Genomic DNA, 20,899 nt, shown 5'->3' on the forward strand with positions numbered 1-20,899 from the left:
AACATATGATGACACTTAGCTTCATATTCCCATTTTTTCAATACAGATGGTCTGAGTGCTTTTCTTAATGCCTTGCAAGTACCAATAGTTGAGTCTTAAATTAGAAGTGAATAGATTAAAACAAACTGCTTCTCCTCAGTTAGAAAGCACATTTCCAAATGCTAATTTTCATGATCAGTAAATGTAACACCACTTCAATGCATCCTCATTTCACTCTAACTTCAGCTTCCTTCTGTAACAGCCTCATCATAAAGCATTTCTTTCTCCCAGCCTAAAAACTCTGGTGTGAAAACCATAACAGATTTTATGTACAAATGACAGATTCCATCCCACTATCCATGAAAAGGGAGGAGGGAAAGCAAGAAATTCTGTCTCATAGCTGTCACCCATGTATCATGAATGCAACAAGCCACCACAGACATAATGAAAATGGTTTTAACAAACAGCCCAGTCCCATAAATAAGCAGGGTAAGGCTTTGCATTGCACTTAGTACCTTTGCTTCTCCTAACCTACCAACACCAGCTCAGCCACGTGGATTTAGCTTCAGGACTGCAATACACTCTAGAATGCACAGAATCGAAGAATAGAATCTTGGAACTGTTTAGGTTGGAAAAAACCTTTAGGATCATCAAGTCCAACTGTTAACCCAACACTGCCACAACCACCACTAAATCTTGTCCCTAGAGGGTCATGCCTACAAGTCCTTTGAATACCTCCAGGGATGATGACTCCACCACCTCCCTGGGCAGCCTGTGCAAGTGCTCGGCAATTTTTCCAGTAAAGAAATTGTTCCTAATCTCCAATCTAAACCTCCCCTGGCTCAAATTCAGGCTATTTCCCCTGTCCTACCACTTGTCACTCAGGAGAAGAGGCTGCACCTCACTACAACCTCCTTTCAGGTAGTTTTAGAGAGTGATCATGTCTCCTCTCAAGCTCCTCTTCTCCAGACTAAACACCTCCAGTTCCTGCAGCCACTTCTCATCAGACTTGTTCTCCAGACCCTTACCCAGCTTTGTTGCCTGTCTCTGGACACACTCCAGCACCTCAATGTTCCTGTCACAGTAAGGGGCCCAAAACTTAAGAAAGCACTTAAGGTGCATCCTCATCAGTGCTGAGTCCAGGGAGACAGTCACTGTCCTGGTCCTGCTGGCCACACTATTTCTGATACAAGCCAGTTACATATACAGCTACACGTGCTGTATATTAAATATTCCATCACTACACTTACATCTCATTTCTACTCTTCTACATCTGACATAGCTAAGCATCGAGACATTTATTTCACACACCTTGTTACTATTCAAAATCATTCTCCTCTTCGATCAATGTCCAAGTTGCTTGCCCTCTGCTTCTCTTTGCTTGAGGTTGCATCTATCAAGTTGCATCCCGTCCTTAAAGGACAGTGATGGAAAGTAATGGAATTAAATCTGCTGCATAATTACTATCCATGGTCTTTTGATAAGAAAGCAAACCCAAACCAATTCCCTTTGACAAGACTCTGTATGGTGGGACTGAAAATCACCATGCTGGAGCATCCATCCTTTCTTACAAGGGGAGACTTTCTCACCACTTGTCTTCTAAGGCAATTTGTCAGGATATTGACTCAGTCATAATCTCCTCCCACATGAAAATTCGCAACAGATGCAGGTACTCAATCAAATATAGAGTAAGGCAAGGGAAAAAAAAAGGATCACAGATAATTACATAGAGGATCAGGTACCATTCAGTCATGAATGTATGCTAAGTCCAATCTCCAGTATGGGAAAGGCTTAAGAAGAGCATAAACATATATAATAACTGAGATTATTATTTTGCTGTAGGACATTTTCAAGAGAAGTGATTTCACTGTGGAGACAAACCAGTGTAATGTTTTCCAAGTCCAGCAAAAATATTGTCATCTATAGACAATGCAGTTAGATTGAGCTCATCCTACATTGTAAAGTAACCTGTATGAGCAGATGCTGATAGATGGTCATTTGGAAATGTGTTTGGACAAAGCAGCTATCAGTCACAATGAATACACCAATTTTCCCTTCAGAAGTTAATATTTCTAAACTGGAAACTGCTATCAATCTGACCTAAGAAGTACCTTTGCAAATATCCTACAATAACAATAGAGCAGACAAGCAGTGACTAATTATTTATTACTTATCTTACAGAATACACAGATTCTGAAAGATTCTGAAAGTGGGAGCATTTATGAAGAAGGCACAAAAAAATCTCTGGGAAGATTAAGATGCTAGGGCAATATAAAACTATCCAAATCAATTCCTTTCCTAGTCTTAATATACATTTTACAGTTGTTTAGCTAGCTAAATATCATTTATTAGCCCCCACAGCTGGTACAGATGGGATACAGCTCTCTGATCCTTAATTGAAAGAACACGCAACTTTATGCTGACAAAGTTTTTAATTATCCAGGACACACTGTCTACCACTGTCAGAATCTTAATTCAGTGACATAATTCCGTGGTGTGATCAGATAAAGAAAGGAAAATAATGGTATCCTCAAAAGCCGTGATTCTAGTAATTTTTGCTCCTAGACAGAAGCCAGCAGATAAGCTGAATGTAAAACAAGACAATGGCAGCAGACAATAGAAGTTCTCACTCAAAGGGCTCTCTGTTGGTGTTTAGTGATTTCCCAGCAGTCCTATTATTAGTGTCCCAAGTCCCTGATCTTTCTCTTCTTAGTCAATGACAAAAATTCACTTGCCTACAGACAGAGAAGTCGTAGGCAGGGATGTTATTTCTTAAGCAGAGGAAGAAAGACGCATCATTATTAAATGCTGCATTGGGCTTACTACAGCAACAATTCCATAGAAACATGCTCTTTATGTGTGAAATCAGCAACCACTGAACATTTATTTTTCCAGATGGCTTTTATCACTTTGTTCTTAACAGTTTCAAATGGCACTTTCATCATCTGCTTTGGACAACTTCCACCAGAGAATGTGGTGTATCTGTTTCCTCCTTACAAAAATCTCATTGGGAAGAAATTTTCACTTGAATAAAGAAACAATGAAAAAGGTAATTTAACATTGGAAGTCTTCAAGACCCACCTGGACATGTTCCTAGAAATAACCTTCTAGTCGTGCCCTTCATCTGCTTTATGTAGTTACACCCTGACAGACTTTAGTATCACATGGTACAGTTGCTCAATATTACGCTGTGCCTTTCTGAACTATGCAAAACCCCTCTTTACTATTGACTGTAGCAAAACCACCCTGTGAAGTGCGAGTCATGTGAACAGAGCCATTTTTCGCTCCATCCCTCCCAAAGCTGATAAGAGCCTTCTCGATTTATACACATACTTTTAGTTGCTTCATTGCACTGGGTGCAGCTGAACTGAATAGGGGAAGGATTATTTTGGCAGACTACTGTAACAAAGTGAACTGGTCTAGGATGGTCAGGATCCTCTATTGCTAGCCTTGGTGGATGCCATCAGAGTAAAGTACGTGTATGTGTGGAGAGTCCCAGCACATCTTGTATCAGTCAGGTAACTCTCTTCTCTACTGGCTCATTGGGAGATGGAAGCAGTCTGTCATTTTAATAGCAAATAGTGTGGCATTACGTGACATTGCTCACATAAGGAACACAGGGCTGTAAACAGCAGGTAAGATGTTTGCTCCAGTAAGCTGCTAGTTCAAAAGTGGTGTGACAAATGGTCTTATGGACATAACATCTAGTGTAACTTCAAAAATTAAACGTCCCAGGTAAAGTACATAAATGTTTGTTTATCCCAGAGTTTAGGAGTGTTCCTAAACTCATTGGGGTTGCAGGAGTTAAGATGAAAGCTTATAAACCAGGGGTGACTATAGTAAAAAAGGGAAAAAGATACTATAGGATTCTACTATGCTTCTCTCTCTCCTCATTAAAGTGAAGCCTACAGGTCAGACTGTGGGAATGTTGACGCACCAGCAGGGCTGATGAGAGATGACTAGTCTATCAAAATCCTAACAACTTTATTACAGTTTTTTTTCAAGCATCCAGGCAGACTAAGTCAGGTCTCCTTCCCTTTGCACCCCAAGCATCTGTCATTTCCAATTCCTACTCCCTGCCCCGTCTCAAGAAGTCATCGATTTTTATGAGTTATTAAACCTGTAAAGAGCTGCTTTAGGGTACCAAGTGATCTGTAACTCACTGATGACAACTTGCTAGAAGGGCACACACTTCTTTGGTCATATACATAGATCAAGCTACAGCTTGGGCAAGGGCACATTCCTGCTATGTTGTCTCTGGGCAACTTTGGTCCTGGCTCAGCCAGGTGACTGGACCATCCAGGCGATGCCTGCTGGCCATGAACAGAGAAGAGTGGTGCAGTCACACCTTGGAAAGCTGCATACCTTCATTTCATGTACCTTGACTGTCAGATATTTACATTTTAATCTTGTTCTGAGTTGTTCAGATCCTGACTCACAAAAGAAAGCATTTACACCTCAGTAGGAAGCAGCCCCTACCCTACAGTGAAAGGGCTGGTCTAGTTCATAAATACTGCTTCCAAGTCACCTCCCTGGAAGGAAAAACTTGACTAGCATAAATGCAAAGACTGAGACTACTTAAAGCACACTCTAACCAAGCTAAGGTTTCATCCTTGTTTGGCTCAGTATTTTTTTTCTATATTTGGTTGTTTTCCTTTAAAGCTGGCAGAAGGACAACCCTAGAACAGCTGTTTTTTTCTAAGGGCTGGTATGTCAGGAAACCTAGCCCAAATGACCCTGAATCTCAAAGACAGATTTCACCCTTTGCTCTCATAAAGTACAATAAACCTCTGGGCAATTTGAGTTCACACTCAAATCTTGGAACCTGTAGATGTGCTGCTAACCATAAACCAGAAAGGAATCCCCAAATGCAAGTACAGCAGAGCTAGTCCCATAATGTTTAAAAAGATATTACTGTGGTAGGAAAAAAAAAAAGGTGCAGGAGTTGAAAATGGATGAAGACGTCTAAAAATCCCCAAACATCATACCTCTTCAAGACAGCATTTTGCCTTCCTTGCAATTTAATAAATATTTCAGTTGTTTCTTTGGGGCAGACAGACAGGCATGCCTTCTATACATACCTGGAATTGCCCTTAGGTTGTAAAGAGAGTTAATGTTTTCAGCGAAGCCTTCAGTGTAGCTTATTTTTTTAAACTCAAATTACTTCTAAAAGTTACATAGTTGGACTATAAGTAAGAGGGCAGAAAAATGAGAGACCTGGAGAAGATGAGGTGAAAGGGGTGACAGCTTTCAGCAAGATTTTCCACATATGCAAAATCTAGACTCGGTGTTTTGTAAACAATAATAAAGGAAAAGAGCCAAATGGGAAGGCAATTGCAGTGCTGAGAGGCTGTGAGGCTCAGTAATTGCAGACAGACAGATGGGAAAAGCAGTCACCAAGAGACTAATTGGAACTTGAGTCAGGTTAAAATTAACTGTTGTGTCTTTTTGGCTTGTTGGATACGGTTTGATCCAGATCAGCCCTGGGATCAGGCTCAGGATGTGGCTGTCACAAGGGGGAAGGTGTGTTGGTGTCTCCAAGCCACAGCTGTGGAGGTCAGTGGGAGGGTTCTTTTTAGGGACAGAAAGGTTGATGTGAGGTTAACACACCTTCACACTTCTCAAGCTGATTCCTGTGCAAGGTACTCCTGATCAGCACAGCAGCATAAACAAGCATGCAACCCGATATGCTAATCTCACCAACATCAAATAAGATGATTAATTTATCTAAAGCTGAGTGTTTGCATAAACACTTCTCCAAGCTCCAGGGAAAGAAGTGCAGGAGACCAAGAAGTTGCATGAAGTGAACCAAGGACAGCGGAAAATCCCAGAGAAGATGAAAAGTTCACAAGCCACAGGAACAGACAAACTTTCCCAGAGAGGGAACAGCTATTCCTTTCCCCAGAGGACACTTGTTTTGTTTATCTAAAGTTTCTGGTGTGTGCTTTCAGTTGTCTGCATGTTTGGTGGCTTGTTTTCATTAATTTTTGAAGTGAGAGGCTGGTTTTGATTTTTTTTTAAGGCCTCAACTTTTTTTTTTCCCTTTTAAATGACACTTTCCCTGTTCAATATCCCTTTTTTGTCAGTAGAACTAACTAACCCTGGAAATATGATTGTTTTTGTAACCAGGTGGGGTCCCGTCCATCTGCACTCAGCATTATTCACACTGGCCCTCACCCAGAATTTTCCCCAAGACTCTTCAGGGTGGATCTCACTCCTGTTAAGCTCAAAACAAAATGCTGTTATCTGACCTAACCTCTATCTCCTTTCAGCTCTCCTGGGTCTTCCTGAAGGACCCACCATGCACCCATCATCCCCTGTCCAAGGAGACTCGCAGCTTTTCATGGTCCTAATGGCAAACACATGGTGCAGATAAAGGGATTAGGTGAGGAGAAGAACTCTCTGTATTTACAGAAGTTCTTCAGCCTGAATATTCCCCACCCCCACCAAAGATGCAAATATTTTCATTTTCCAAAGGTTATTCTTTTCTAACATTGTATGTTACCAGAGCTGAAAATCAATTATCTCTTAATATTTTCAGGTATGTATTTTCTTCTGCCTGTACCTCCCACAGCCAGCAACAACATCCAGGAAGTATTTCACCCTATTCACTAGCACAGACTTGGCTTACAAGAATAAATCTCACTGTCCTCAAGGGCAATTTCTTTGTGTTTGATCTATGCTAAGCCCCAGAGCAGAACAGATCAAAGAGTGTCCCCTCTGCACCTCAGCTCCTGGCCACCACTGCCTTGGTGACACTTGGCAGCCCTACTTCTTACCTAATGGCTTTGCCTTTATATTCTCTATCCTATTTTCAACTCCTGCCATTTTACCACTTCCTCACTGTGGCCCACCCTGACTGCAGAGCCGAGGCGATGCCTTTCCATCCAGCAGGCAGGCTGCCAGTCTGCTGAGTGCTCATGAAGCAGGAGCCCCTGACAACGACACAGGACTTGACTTCCAAGGTTGATTCCTGCTGGCAGCTTTCCCTCTTCTCCTCATCCTCCTGCTGTAACAGGACCGCTTATGGCTTTGCCTTCTTAAAACCTCTGTATCCACTGGTTGTGCAGTGGCAGTACCTGGCTGATGGAGCTTCTGTTCCAGAGTTCCAGCCTCTCCTGGTCCCATCCTACACCCACTAGGGCAAAGATGCTGAGCTCAGAACCAGGGGCTCATATGCTGTGGCTGACAGCACTGTCAGAAATCACCCCAGGATGTCTCTCTGTCATACCCTTCCTCTCAGTTGCAAAAATCCTCAGGGACAGCCCCAGTGTTTGACAACTTGCAGCATTGTTTTGGGCAGGCTCCTTTTCACTTGGGTTGCTGTTCTCAGGGCAGAGGCTGAGAGCTCCAGCCACTGCCTTGCCTAGTGCCAGTTCAGCAGCTGGGGCTGTAAAACCTGTCAAACTGACAGGACACACACTGAAGAAAACCACAAAAGTCATTCTTTCCATAGCCAGCTAGCCAATTCAAGGGATTTTTTCCAGACAGAGTAGATAACCATTTTGCTAAATGTAATTCACATTTTATGAGCATTTTCCTTGCACCTGCTGTTGCACATTTCTTAGGCCATTACAAGCTTCCTTGCCTAAATCTAGTACCAAGGTAGCTTCTACCAAGAACTAGCTGGTTAAAAACCACCAAAATGATAGATCATACCCTGCTGTTGGCCACCAACATGGCCAGTTTGAAGTTCTGGGCCTTAACCTTTTACTTGATAGTATAACAGTAAATGTAATTATACGCAATTAGCTGTTTTTCTCAGAAAACCTGTGTGACGAAAGCAGCTCAAATATAATTACCTATACATGTACCCTATGTCTATGTATATGTATCTACATATAGATCTGTATATATCATATAGACACACAAACATATGCCCATGAAAGAAGTTAGAATTACATTACACACCAACAATCTGCCTGTCCTCATTGCTTCTTGCTCTCCCATCTCCCTGACAGCTAGGGCTTTGCCTCCAAGGAAGCCGGGCACAAAATAACAACCTGTCACTGTACTGGGCCCTGGAAAGGAAGGCAAGAAATTTGTACTTTCTACAGCTGGCAACAAAAGGAGAGCTAATGAATGAATTTGGAAAAGGCAGTGAACTTCTTGCAACAGTGAAAGAAAATCTGAGAATGTAAAATGTTTAAAGTTTCAGTAAAACTCCAAAACCTGACCAAAGTCAGTAGGGAAAACCAACCAATCAAACACAAAACAAACAAACAGAACACTTACAGTGTGCTGATGATGTTTTGCCTGTTTGAAAGCGGGATGTTACAGCTAATGGGCTGACCTTGGCCACTACACTGTAAACTTGCCTCCGGAAGAGCTCTAGAATAGACTGCAAAGGCACACACGTTCCCACAAAAAATAGCAAACCACCAAATCTGAGAAAGCTCTGTTACTTCATGCAAGAATCAGTGAAGACTGAAAGCACTTCTTTAATTCCCTAACATTTGTGCATGCAAAACCAGCCTGAATTAATCTAATTTCATCAACTCCTTAGTAAAAATAATGCTGAGGATTGGAATGAGACTGGAGAGCATCAACTTTGAGAGGCTGTAGCTGCAACAGCTTGTGAACAATTTGCCAATGCAGTTGAGATACAGTGGAAGTCTGCTCTACCATCATCTATCTCATTAATCTGCCCAACAGCACAAGGCAGAAATCGGAATTTGCTTACAAAGATGGCACATATGGGAAAAGATCACTCCTGGTTATTTTGTTTTAAACAAAACCTACAGTAGCTCCCATTGTTTGTTTGTTTTTCCCCCCAGACTAGACAGCATGTGGCTTATGAGCCACACTGATAGATGCGATAAAGCTCCTGCCAGATCTGATTGATGACAGCACTAGGAAATGCTGTGAAGGTCACACTGTAATTCTCTCTTTGCAGCTGCTCCTGGTAAGAAATGGTACAGCAAAACAAAATCTGGATCTGCTAATTGCTAATAACAGGGAAATTCCCTGCTTGTCCTCTCTTCCCAGTTTTGAACAGCAGGAATGCCATAAACATGTGTAACATGATAAGTTTGACCAGATAAGTTTCAAAGAGATACTCAAACATATTTTAATGGGGAAAAAAATCAAACCAACCCACCCACAGCAACTGGCCAAATATTAAGCCATATTTATACATTTGATGCATAGTGGTTTAGTACAAAAGCAGTATATTAAAGAGCTTTTACTATTTGCTTGTCTGCAAAATGGAGATAACATACCACTGTGTATTCTCTGCGAAGGAGCGTTATCTCTGATAATGGAAATACATGAGTTAAGCTCCTTTCTCAAAGTCCGTTAATTTCAAGTGAACCAAGTGGGCATGCTCATTAAAACTGGCTACCAGCTCAGGATAAATACAGCAAGGCAGAACATCAGTCAGCCAAGTGAGACACCAAAATCTTGTTTTCCATAAATGTTTAAGTGTGATTAGGACACCGATAAGAGACTTTGGGGAATTCCCAAACATAATATAATGACAGTCCTCTAATGAATAATATATATTTAGTGCAACTCATGGCAATTACCTCACATACACAAAGTGCTGTATTTCTTGGGGGTAAAATGCTGTTATCTTTGAGACATCAGCTGTGTTACAGATTAAACTTGAAACCACTTGTGTACTCTTCTCTGGCACTTACTATTAATGGAAATATTTTTATTCAGGATTTTGAACTCAAAGATTTTGGCACAGTAAGGCCACTAACAACGTCTGTCCTACAAAAGACAGCTTTTATCAACCATCTCAAAAATAAATGATGACAGAGAGATGCTGGCAGCAGAAATCCCCCAGACAGTCAGAAAATCCCGTCCCTATGACACCATGAAAGGAATAAGGCACTGATTTTCTGAAATGTCAAATTTTTTTTGTTGTTTAAGAAAGAGATTTAAAGAAGATTTTAAAGAGATTTAAAGGAGTGTTCTCGCCTTTGTGGCCAAGAAGGTCAAAAGTATCCTGGAGTGCATCAAGAAGAGTGTGTCCAGCAGGTTGAGGGAGGTTCTGGCCCCCCTCTACTCTGCCTTGGTAAGGCCTCATCTGGAGTCGTGTGTCCAGTTCTGGACACCCCAGCTCAAGAGGGACAGGGAAGTGCTGGAGAGAGTCCAGCACAGGGCCACCAAGATGATCAGGGGACTGGGACATCTTCCTTATGAGGAAAGGCTGCAGGAACTGAGACTGTTCAACCTGGAGGAGACTGAGGGGAGATCTTATCAATGCTGATAAATACCTGAAGGGCTGGTGTCAAGAGGATAGGGTCAGTCTTTTTTCTGTAGTGCCCAGTGACAGGATAAGGAGTAACAAGCACAAGCTGAAACACAGTAAGTTCCACTTGAACATGAGGAGAAACATCTTTGCTGTGAAAGTGAGGGAGCCCTTGCACAGGCTGCCCAGGGAGGGTGCGGAGTCTCCTCTGGAGGTTTTCAAATCCCACCTGAATGCATTCCTGTGTGACCTCATTGAGAGGAATCTGCTTTAGCAGGGAGATGGGCTGGATGTTCTCTAGAGGTCCCTTCCAACCCTGACCATTCTATGTGATTCTGTGAAGATGGTCCTACATGGTTTTGCTTATTGCTGCCAAACATACATCATCTACTTTCAAGATACCAGTACACATAAAAAGAAAGATCTACCAAAGAAAAAAAATTAAGCCTATAAAAAAAGTCCATTCTGAGTTTCTTTTGTAGATTTCTTGATGGACACGACAACAGATTATGATTCGTGCTTTTCATGATTCATGCCTTGTGTATTCTCCTAGGACTACTCCCAGAGAGGTACTTATTTGAATATTGCACCTTGAGCAATCAAAGCTTATTACGCACCGTACATCATGACTGACTTTCTGTTAAAAGTGGCAGAGGGGTAATAAATGGCAGATAACTCTATTTTCCTGCCATTCAGTATTTCACTTCTTATCATATCTCTGGAAAACAGGGCTTATGTCCCAAAAGGTTCATTTGTTATCTGCTATGAGATATCCTCCTTTCCACAAACCCCAATTACGTTCCTGCAATGCTATTGATCAGCATTACATCAGCACGTTTCATGACCTAGAGAGACAAGACTTAAGTTTTAATCAGAGAGTAAGAGCAATTTAATCTAGACATAGTATCTTAAAGTGCTGTTGCATATGCAGTACAAACACAAGACCTTCACAAATACGTAGATGGGTAGGTGCACTTTGTCAGTCATGCTGGTGTAACACCACGCTCAGAGTCACCCCTGTGCAATCGCAGCTACCTGTTCTATGACCTGCTCGTAGTGCTGACAGACTATTCTTGGTATTGTTTTATATAGACACTCCCCGAAAAAACATCTGGTACATTTGCTCTAAGGACAGCTTTGGATGCTTCATAGTAAAAAAGCTAACTCCTCCTAAATTTCTTAGATAACCTTACTAGATGAAGAATAGGAGTGCATTCAAGACAGCTCTTCCAGTCCTGGTTCAGAGTTCACTGGTCCTTTGGTTGATTTCCATTTTTCTATCAGTTTTGTTGGGTCTGACTATTAAAGAGTTTTTCTGGGAACCTAAGAGCATTTTCTATTAGAGTATATTAACCTGGAATAAAAGCTACTGAGTGTGTGAAACACTCACCTACCCTGTCTAGCCCAGACAAACAGTTCCTGTGTCAGATGAAGCACAGTATTTGTCAATAAGCTGATGAATCAGAGGAAATTCACAGTCACACCAGTAGCTAGGTGTCATTCACATCCAAAACAAGTTGAGCTGTGTAACTGGAAGGGATGTAAACAGTTTTTGAAAAGTTTGTGTGACCAAAACCACAATAACACAGAATGAACTAAACTGTACTGGAGTTTGGAAATGTTAAGTCCTGACAAAGCACATCCATTCCTCCTCCTCCTCACCCCCTCCTAGCAAAACAAAGAGCATAGCTTCGAACAATGCAGTTAACCAGGCAGGCTCCTGGATACCATCCTCCCTTTGACTGACCTATCAGATAAGAAACTTTTGAAAATGGATGTAAATTAAATCCATGGACTCCAGGTGGCATAAACCAGCCCTGAAACACTGGGTATTCGTCCTGGGGCAATGTCTCAAGGAAGTCTGCAGTGACCAGTGGGGCAAGATAATTCGTGATCTGGCCTTACAGCAGGTTCTCTTTGCATCCCCGAAAGGAATAGCACAGCTATTCATACATGTAGCAAATACAGTCAGACCCCACTGAGATTTCAATTTATTTCTTTTATGTCTCTCACAGTATCCCTTCAATTTTGAAACCTTCAGGAGATGAAATAACCTCTCCGTTCAGACTAAGATTTTAGAATAGTGTGAATGACTAAGCTATTGAAGTGTCTTTGCATTTTACCCCTCCTTGTTTCCACTGCTTCAAGAAACTGCAATTACGACCCCACAGATATTTCAAATCCCTTCAAAATATCCACCCAAGACCCAGGAACACCACGTAACAATCTGAATTTTGGTGTCATATTTCCTGGGAAACCCCAAACAGTGCCATCTATCACTAAAGGCAGTGCATGTCTGCTCATTGTTCTGTGCACAGGCTTGTCACTGCCATCACTGGCTATCCAGACACACAAAGAATAATTGTAGATGCTTCTTTTCAGAATCCATTTCAAACTCCTCTTAAACCCATGTGCTGCAGACAAACAGGACAGTTCTCCCCACGGCTCTAACACAAGATTTGCTCCTCTTCCACACCCATTTGAAAAAGAAAGAAATGGATTATTCAAAAAACCAAAATTGTTCAGAAAGTAACTGTACAGCTTTTCCTATGGAAACCAGCAGGAGGCAGAAGGGATGACTGAAGGGCACCAAGTGCCCATATAACAGAGCGCTGATGGATGGATCCAGTTGGCTGCCAAACTATCCCCTTGTCCCCCTGCACCCACCGTTCCTGGAGATACAAAGAACTTCATAACACTGCTATGTTCAGGAAAGGTAGAAGTGGCCTTGTAACACTCAGGGGTGAACAGAGCGCCTGCGAGTGTGAGATATACCAGTTATGGAAAGCACCTCTGAGAGCAGACCCAAGCTGTGCTGTGACATTTTTTTCCCCACGGACCGAAACAAAGAACCACACAAAGAACAGTCAAATCCATCAGCTTAGGAAGCCCTGGACTGCAGCACACTATTTAATTAGATCTTTCTGGCTTTAGGATATAGTATTTTATAGTTGCATCTCATCTGAAAATGTCATTGCAAAGGCAGGATAAATAAAACAGGCAAGAACACACTAAGTGTTTACATCAGACTGACTGTATAGGATCCAGAGGGAGATTAGCTAAACAGTTCTCCTGACATTTGTCTCGTCTTGCCTTTCAGAAGTGTGTGTTCATTCACCCACACTGCCTTTCTGGGCAGGTGAACGTCTCAGTTTCCGAGGGATGCCTTCCTGAATCCATTCACCTCCTCTGACTCCAGAGCTTGTCAGTTTGACATCTGCTTTTGGCCGTTTATCTGGCTCTTTTGTCGCTAGTACTTTCCTACCGGCTAAATCTTTGGCAAGTTTCCTCTGCCCTCCCCATACAAGACACACAGGCGCAGAGAACCGACAAAGTTAAAACTGAGCTTCCAAAAAAACCCTCAGTGGAAGAAATCAAAATACGTCGCTGCGAACTGAACCGGCGCCTGCCAATCGCAGGCTGCTTTTTAGTTTTAACCTCTGTGTTAAACAGGAAATAAAAAGGAGGGGTAGATGGGGAAGCCAATGGGACAGATCTGGAAGGATGGTTCTTTTCGCTTTTGCCCTTACTGAATCCCGAACTGTAACATGATGCAATCTCTCGGCTATGATGAAACGGGTTCAAATGGTAAAGTCGAGAGAGAGACCACCTCTTCCGACCCTAAAAGGCAGAAAATAACAAAACTCTCAGCTGTACCAAGCAGCAGCGCGGCTGCCAGGTTAGTCCTTTTCCCGGGAAGGGATGCGAGTTTGGGGACCGCAAACACAGTATTTCTGGAGGTTCTCGGATCTCTGCTCTCTCGGATACCGGGCACAGCCCCGCACAGCGATGCCGGAGCCCGGCGGGGAACTGGGGGGAACGGCGGCGGGGAGCCTGGGGAAACGGCAGCGCCGGAGCTGCCTCCGCCTGATGCTCCAGCAGCCCCACAGCTTCTTCCATGTGCTTTCCCCGGCCAAGAAAATGAGCGCGAGGTGGGGTTTTTTAGGCCCTTTTTCCTGTAATCCCACAGCTTTGTTAGCACGGGGCTGCCTGGAGCAGCAGCCCAGCCTGGTCAGAAGGGGGGAAAAATAAAAAAGCCCTTTTTTTGAATCCAGCCTTTCCCTTCCCTCTTTCTTCCTCCTCTTTTCCCTCCCCGTCCGCGGAGCCCGAGACAGAGATGTTGCCGGAGAACGGGGAGCTCCTCCTTACCTTCCCGGCCGTCCTCGCCGCGGGTGCGGCACGAAGCGCTGGCAGGCGGGCGGGCAGCGCCGGCGGACCCGGCCCGGGAGCGGCCGGAGCGCGGCCAGCACCGCGCCGGGACGGGCGCGACGGGGCGGGAGGGGACGGAGGGAGTAGAGGGAGGGGAGGGAGGGGAAGGAGGAGGCGCCGCGCCGGGCCGCCCCTACCGCCCCCCGCCCCGTCGGGGAGGGGACAGCGGTGAGGCGGAGCGAGTCGAACAAAGGCGGGGGGTGTGGGGTGCGTCTACAACATACCCCGGCAGGGGTTTGGGGGATAAGGGCAGGAGAGGGGGCTGAGGCCGCTGCTGTTTTTCCCGGGGTAGGGCAGGCGAAGTGCCCCTGGCGAGGCAGATGCTGGAAGCTGGAACATGGGCTTCAAAGCATCCCCGGCGGACGGAGGCTTCTTGCCCGAGTAAACACTGCAGTATCGTTAACTGCAGCTTCAGTGTAGTCCATCCCATTCATGCCGAGCAGATGAAGCCACTCTGGTATTCAACTGAGGGGGAAGTAACCCGAAGCTTGAGACTGGAGCACACTGAGCATGTTGCCATTTATCTAAAGCCACAATTTAAGCCCTTTTGTTAAAATGGTATACAACCATGCACAGACCCAACATGAGCTTAAAACTTGGTTCTGTCATCTTAGTTTAGCATGATTACAAGCCAGATTTAAATCAAGAGTGCAAGGTGAGACAGTTTATGCTGATTCAATTTTATATTGGCTGAAAGTGCTCTCCAAGAGCATAAAGCAGGCTTCAGATATTCACAAAACTGCAGGTTGAACCAGTGCAAACTTGCATATGGACAAGGTGGGTAAACATGTTTCAACCTTGACAAGTTCACGTATTTATTTTCTTGTCTGTCCTTAAAGAAATTGTAAAACTGAGGTCACAGAGGAATGTTGCTAAAGGGAGAACATTAGTTAAGGCAACAATATTTCTTAATCTTTAGTCCAGGTGGGTGTTGGAGCACCTTTTGTTTTACTTTGACTCTAAGAATTGACTGCACAAATGCTCTCTTGTGAGAAGTATCCGTGGAGCATTCTACATGCAAGTGCTTAATTCTCTACAAACTTGTAGAGTCTACGATGTTCAACAACAAAAGCTACAATTCATTAGAATCATAGAAGCATCTTCAGTTTTGATGAGTAAAAGCTAGTTTGATCTGGCCAAGTTTAATGTGGTCTTCTGTCTTGTTTCATCCTCTTCAGGCATTCCAATAGAGTGATACCCAAAGTAACAGGTTCAACCAGGGAAAATTCTGTTTATTCAGCATTTACACTGCTCAGACAGCTAGGATATGCATGAGATCTCTGTAGCCTAAACCAGGAGTGCTGAATTCACAGCCCAACCTTATCAGGACAAATTAGTTAGCCTAAAATCTCACTTTCAGGTGCTCTCTCTCTCTCTCCTATGCCTTCGGGTATGGGCAGGGAAGGACTTGCCTCCTGGATGAGCTCTTCTGACAGCAGCAGCCTGCTCCTACCTGCCTTCTTTTATTCTACTTGCCGGGAGCTGGCAGGAGCAGGGTTTGGAGTAGTTAGAAGTAGCAATTTTCCTGGCAATATTAAAGGGCTTAGTCGTCCTTGAAAAATTAAACCATAGCTCCTCTTCTCCACGGTTCAATTGCTTTCAGCTATTGCTGTCTTAGAGCTACTTGATTTGTATCATGACCTGTAAAACACGATCACTACAGAGAACAGTCCAAAAGTTGGCTGTAAAAGCACAGCCCTTGGCAGCTCTGGTGCACACAGTGTAATCCACGCATAGTAACACTGATTTGTATGCTTGCATTGAGCACTTCCAGGATTTGGTGGCTTTACTGCCTCTGGTTTCATAAATTTTAATGCACACATTACATGAAGTAGCACTTCAGGGTATAGTCTATGCCTTGCCCTAAGACGTTGTGTGTCACTTCTACACTCTGTGAGTAGAGTTCTTGCTTCTATAGCAGCACTACAGAGTCTTTCTTCCACAGAAATGTCCTGAAGATGTTGGGAAGATGAGAAACAGCCAGCACAAGATCAGCAAGAAAATAAGCACTTTATGCCCTATACCAGATGAGAAAGTGAGATACAGGGGTTTGTCTAAGCTGTTGGAGAGACTGGTAAGGACTTCATGTCTTCAGGGACTAAAGAATAGGCCATTCATCACAAACATCAGACAGTGCAAAAAGTTCCTCTTGAAGACTAACTCTCTCTAAAGCTGAAGGACTCAAAAGAACTTCTTCTTTATTAGAATTGTTAGTTTCCACAATGCTGCCTTTTAAAATGGCACTCATCCCACTGCCCAAGTCTGAGCTTGGCCATATGCACTCTGTAAGCTACTTCAGCTGCAAAACAGACCTTAACAATTCAGTGAATTTCTTTCCCATGAGTCTTTAATGACACATTTAAATACGAGTTCTACTTTATAGATTTAAAAGGAACAGCATATAACTCACCTTGAACACAACATTGTCAAAATAAATCAATTGATTACTAAGCAGTTTCTTGCATGGAAACTGAAGCCACATCATTAATAGGTTCACAGTAACTGCATGTCATACTTTGCACCCAATAAACTTCTTAAACAAATCATCTTCTAACACAAAGTAGCAGAAGGCAAGCTTGTATAAATCTCCCTATTTGAAACACACGTCCTCCATGCCTGAAAAAGCACCTCCTAGCTTTATGACCAAACATCCACACAGTGTTCCAAATACTTTGTTCTCAATCATTCACAATACATTTCCACTCTGGCAAGGGTAACTTCAGTACTGTAGCAATAGTTTTCATGAGCTTCAGGCAGGACTCAATGGAGCTTAGTCATAGGGATGCCCTTATCTTCCTGTAATCTTCTTAGAACTGGTTATCACAAAAGAAAGAAAATAATCACAGCAAAGAAAAACAAAATAATCAAGTAGTCCCAGCAGTAAGGTATCCAAAAATAGTTGTTTACAAGATTGGGGCCTTAAAGATCAGATAATCCCAAGTGTGTTGAAGAAAAGTCATGACAATGACAGGCCATATTTATTATCTTTAAGATGTGCTTGGAAGAGTTATTATGCATGTTTTAAGAATTTTTTTTCCTTGGAAAACCAACGTTGGATGAAATCTGAGAAACACAGGCATGAAGAAAAAAGACTCCAACCATTTGCTGTGATTTATTTCTTGTAAGGAACTCCAAGCAATTTGAAATTGGCTCGCGTAAATAATATAAAAAAGGCAGGAAAACAGTACTTTAAGCATTTAAAAGTATGGGTCAGTTTTTAAAGATACACTCAGTTCCACTGCAAATCTGCCTTGGACTGAGTCCATTAGCAGACAACTCGTTGGTTTTCAGAGACTCCAAAACCCCGGTGAGAAAACAAGTGTAAGAAAAGCTATTGGATCATGCAAATCATGATTGGTAACTCCTGAAAATCTGCTCAGTATGTTTCAGTAAGACCTATCAAGATGCCTCTACAAGAAAATGTTGGGTTTTTTCAGTATTTTAAAGTGAACTCATAGCAGTAAGCCTGTACGTCATCCTCATTTGGTACCAGAAAGACTGTCAAAACAATCTGCTGCTTTGGTTTTTGCAGGGTTTTTGTAGCATGTTGTGGTGAGAGATTTTTGACAATGGTCAAAATGTTGACTTCATGTAGAGACCAGACACTGCACTGTGTAGAAGTCACTGGCTTGTTGGACAGGGGATGGGAGGGGGCTCTGGATTCAGCCTCACTGCAGTCTGACCTTCTGCCCTTGCATCCTGTTGGCGTGGGAAAATGAACAGCCTCATGGAACAGTGAAAAGAAGGCAAAACCACTTTGCACTCTGGGCTGTCAAGAGATGGCTGTAACATTACTCCAATTGCTACTCTCCTTAGTAAAACCTGATGGCAGGATTTCAAAAACAGAAGGCAAGTTACAGCTTTTTAGAACAAGAATCTTCTTCTGTTACTTAGAAACTGTGATTCTTCTGTAAGGAAAACATCGGTGTTTCTACAGCTGTCTCAGATGCTTGAGGCTTTTCTAAACTAGGAATAAATGTCTTTCATGCATAGCAGAAAGCTCTTGATAAAAGGTGTTTTTTCCTTTCTTATCATATACTGTGTTCACATTGCAGCTTAATCTATAGCTAATAATCATCTAATACTCATCACCTTTCTGATTTATTGTTTTAATAGTATCTTTTTATAGTATCTCTTCAATAAGTTGTTTTTTCTTGGGTCTCACATATTCCCCGGGTTCACTGAAAAAAAAAATCATATTTTACATACACTTTTAAAATTTCTTTCAGGAATCTCACAGTGCTGAGTATGAACATGTCCCAGAAGGTCAAGACCCACCAGGACGTGTTCCTGTGTGACCTGATCTAGGTGGACCTGCTTCTGCAGGGGAGTTGGACTAGAAGATCTCTAAATGTCCCTTCCGACCTCTACCATTCTCTGATTCATAGAATCACAGAATCATAGAATGGTAGGGTTGGAAGGGACTTTTAGAGATCATCTAGTCCAACCCCCCTACAGAAGGAAGTTCACCTAGATCAGGTCACATAGGAACATGTCCAGGCAGGTCTTGAAGACCTCCAAGGAAGGAGACTCCACAACCCCTCTGGGCAGCCTGTGCCAGGGCTCCCTCACCTTAACAGTGAAATAGTTTTTTTCTTATGTTTAAGTGGAACTTTTTGTGTTCCAGCTTCATCCCATTTCTAGCTACTATAGAAAAGAGGGATGTCCGAACCTCCTGACACCCATCCTTTAGATATTTGTAAATGTTAATAAGATCACCCCTCAATCTCCTCTTCTCCAGACTAAACAGCCCCAGTTCCCGCAATCTTTCCTCGTATGAAAGGTGTTCCATACCCTTGATCATCTTGGTGGCCCTGCACTGGACTCTCTCCAGCACTTCCCTGTCCCTCTTGAGCTGAGGAGCCCAGAACTTACTTCTATAGAAATGCCATTCACTTTTCTGCAGAAAGGAAATTTGGACAAGTATGTGTTAGAGAACTTTCAAGAAGAGGGATTAAGCAGCTTTTGTATCATGCACAGGCCTTATTCCCTACACAGATAGGTCTCCTCCTAGGTAATAAAACTATTTGTGACTACATTCTCATCACAGACGTGCAAAATACCTTAAATTAGGCTCTTCATTCCACTGCTAATTGATTTTGAATCGGAGTGAAGGAGGGAATACATACAAAAGGATAACATATACATTACAGAATCTTTATGCGTAGCTAAAAATGGTAACTTTCCATTAATATTCTTCTGATTGAGTGAAATATAAGTAAACAATCCTTCCTTATGAATTCAGTTTTAGAAGAAATTCGATAGAACCTGACCTTTGCAGTCTTGTGTAGGTAAGACTGCCAACGATTTCAGTGGGCTTAGCATTTAGCTCCTGACATTTTCAGAATGCTATGCTAACATCCTTTTATTGAATGCAAATTAAAGCCCCAGCATCACTGAAAAGTAGCTCTACCATTGTTATTTTTATGATAAGGTTGAACACATTGGGAGATTTCCTGTAAATCTTGCCTTATTTGCATTTCTCTCTTTTAATTCAAGACAGATTGGGCCAAAAATTTAATCTCAGCCCTTCCCTGCCTCTTCCCACCCTCACCATTGTCCATCAAGGTATGAAAGTCTATACCTTCCTTCTCTAACAAGATCAGGGAAGAGCCAGTTCTTAAACATATCACCTGTCAAAATAATGCCTGTGTGATTCTGTTGAAAATCTCAACTATTCAGATAAACTCATTGTGTTGTTTTATGATCCCATTACTTTGTGCTTTTTTCCCCATAGGAGAACACTTTTGTAAGCATCACATAAGCTTATTTAAGTTACTCCTTATTGACATTTATTTACTGTCTAGTTGACTCACTGTCAGAGTCTCTTTTTTTACATGAGTAATTTTCTTATTCCTCCAAGGAAGTTTGGCCAGGTTTGCTTTAAATGGTACTTTCAAAAGTAACAAAGCCCTATTTTTTCTGCTCCAAAAAGTCTCTCCAGTTTTTCAATTTAAACTCATGAATTAGAAGGATTTTCAAAGAAAAAATCCTTACTTATGGTTGGACTACTGCTACTTTAATGCTTACCTCATATACAGTATTTGGAAATATACTGTTGGTCTGATGTTGTAGAATAAGTATCTTTGTAAGCTTTGTTTTGAAGGATTAGTTTATTTCTTATGGAATTTCTTACAGGAGATGTTTCACCATTTTTTAGCAAGGAAGAGAAAGTTCAAGAATATTTGCACAAATATTTCCAATATCAGAATAATATCAATGTTGCCAAACTGATACTAGCCTAGAAATATTAATCTTAATCATCTCATGAGTGAAGGCCCGTAGTATGTCAACTTATACGTGAGCCTATTTTAGAGGTACACAGGCAAAGGAAATGTGAAAGCACATAATCTGATATTTATATTTTTATAGAATATTTTCAAAAACACTTACAGAGCCTGGAAGAAGGCTTCTGCCTTGAAATTCAGCACCTCATAATAACCTACTGCAGAAGAGTCCTTCCACTGGAGAAAATAGAACCTTCCTCTGCAGAACCCTTTAATTTTAGCC

At 42.3% G+C, this 20,899-nt stretch overlaps 1 protein-coding gene across 2 annotated transcripts in view; it reads right to left on the reverse strand.

Moving 5' to 3' along the window:
- The window catches only part of AFAP1 (actin filament associated protein 1), a 124,316-nt gene extending 109,889 nt beyond the window's left edge, over window positions 1-14,427 (reverse strand). For both annotated transcript variants that reach the window (XM_061993125.1, XM_061993123.1), the window contains exon 1: window positions 14,330-14,427. The gene's annotated coding sequence lies outside the window, so the exon portion shown is untranslated. The remainder of the gene's footprint in view (window positions 1-14,329) is intronic.
- Window positions 14,428-20,899: the final 6,472 nt, after the last annotated feature.

This window comes from Colius striatus, chromosome 3 (assembly GCF_028858725.1).
Source record: "Colius striatus isolate bColStr4 chromosome 3, bColStr4.1.hap1, whole genome shotgun sequence".
Classification (NCBI taxonomy): Eukaryota; Metazoa; Chordata; class Aves; order Coliiformes; family Coliidae; genus Colius; species Colius striatus.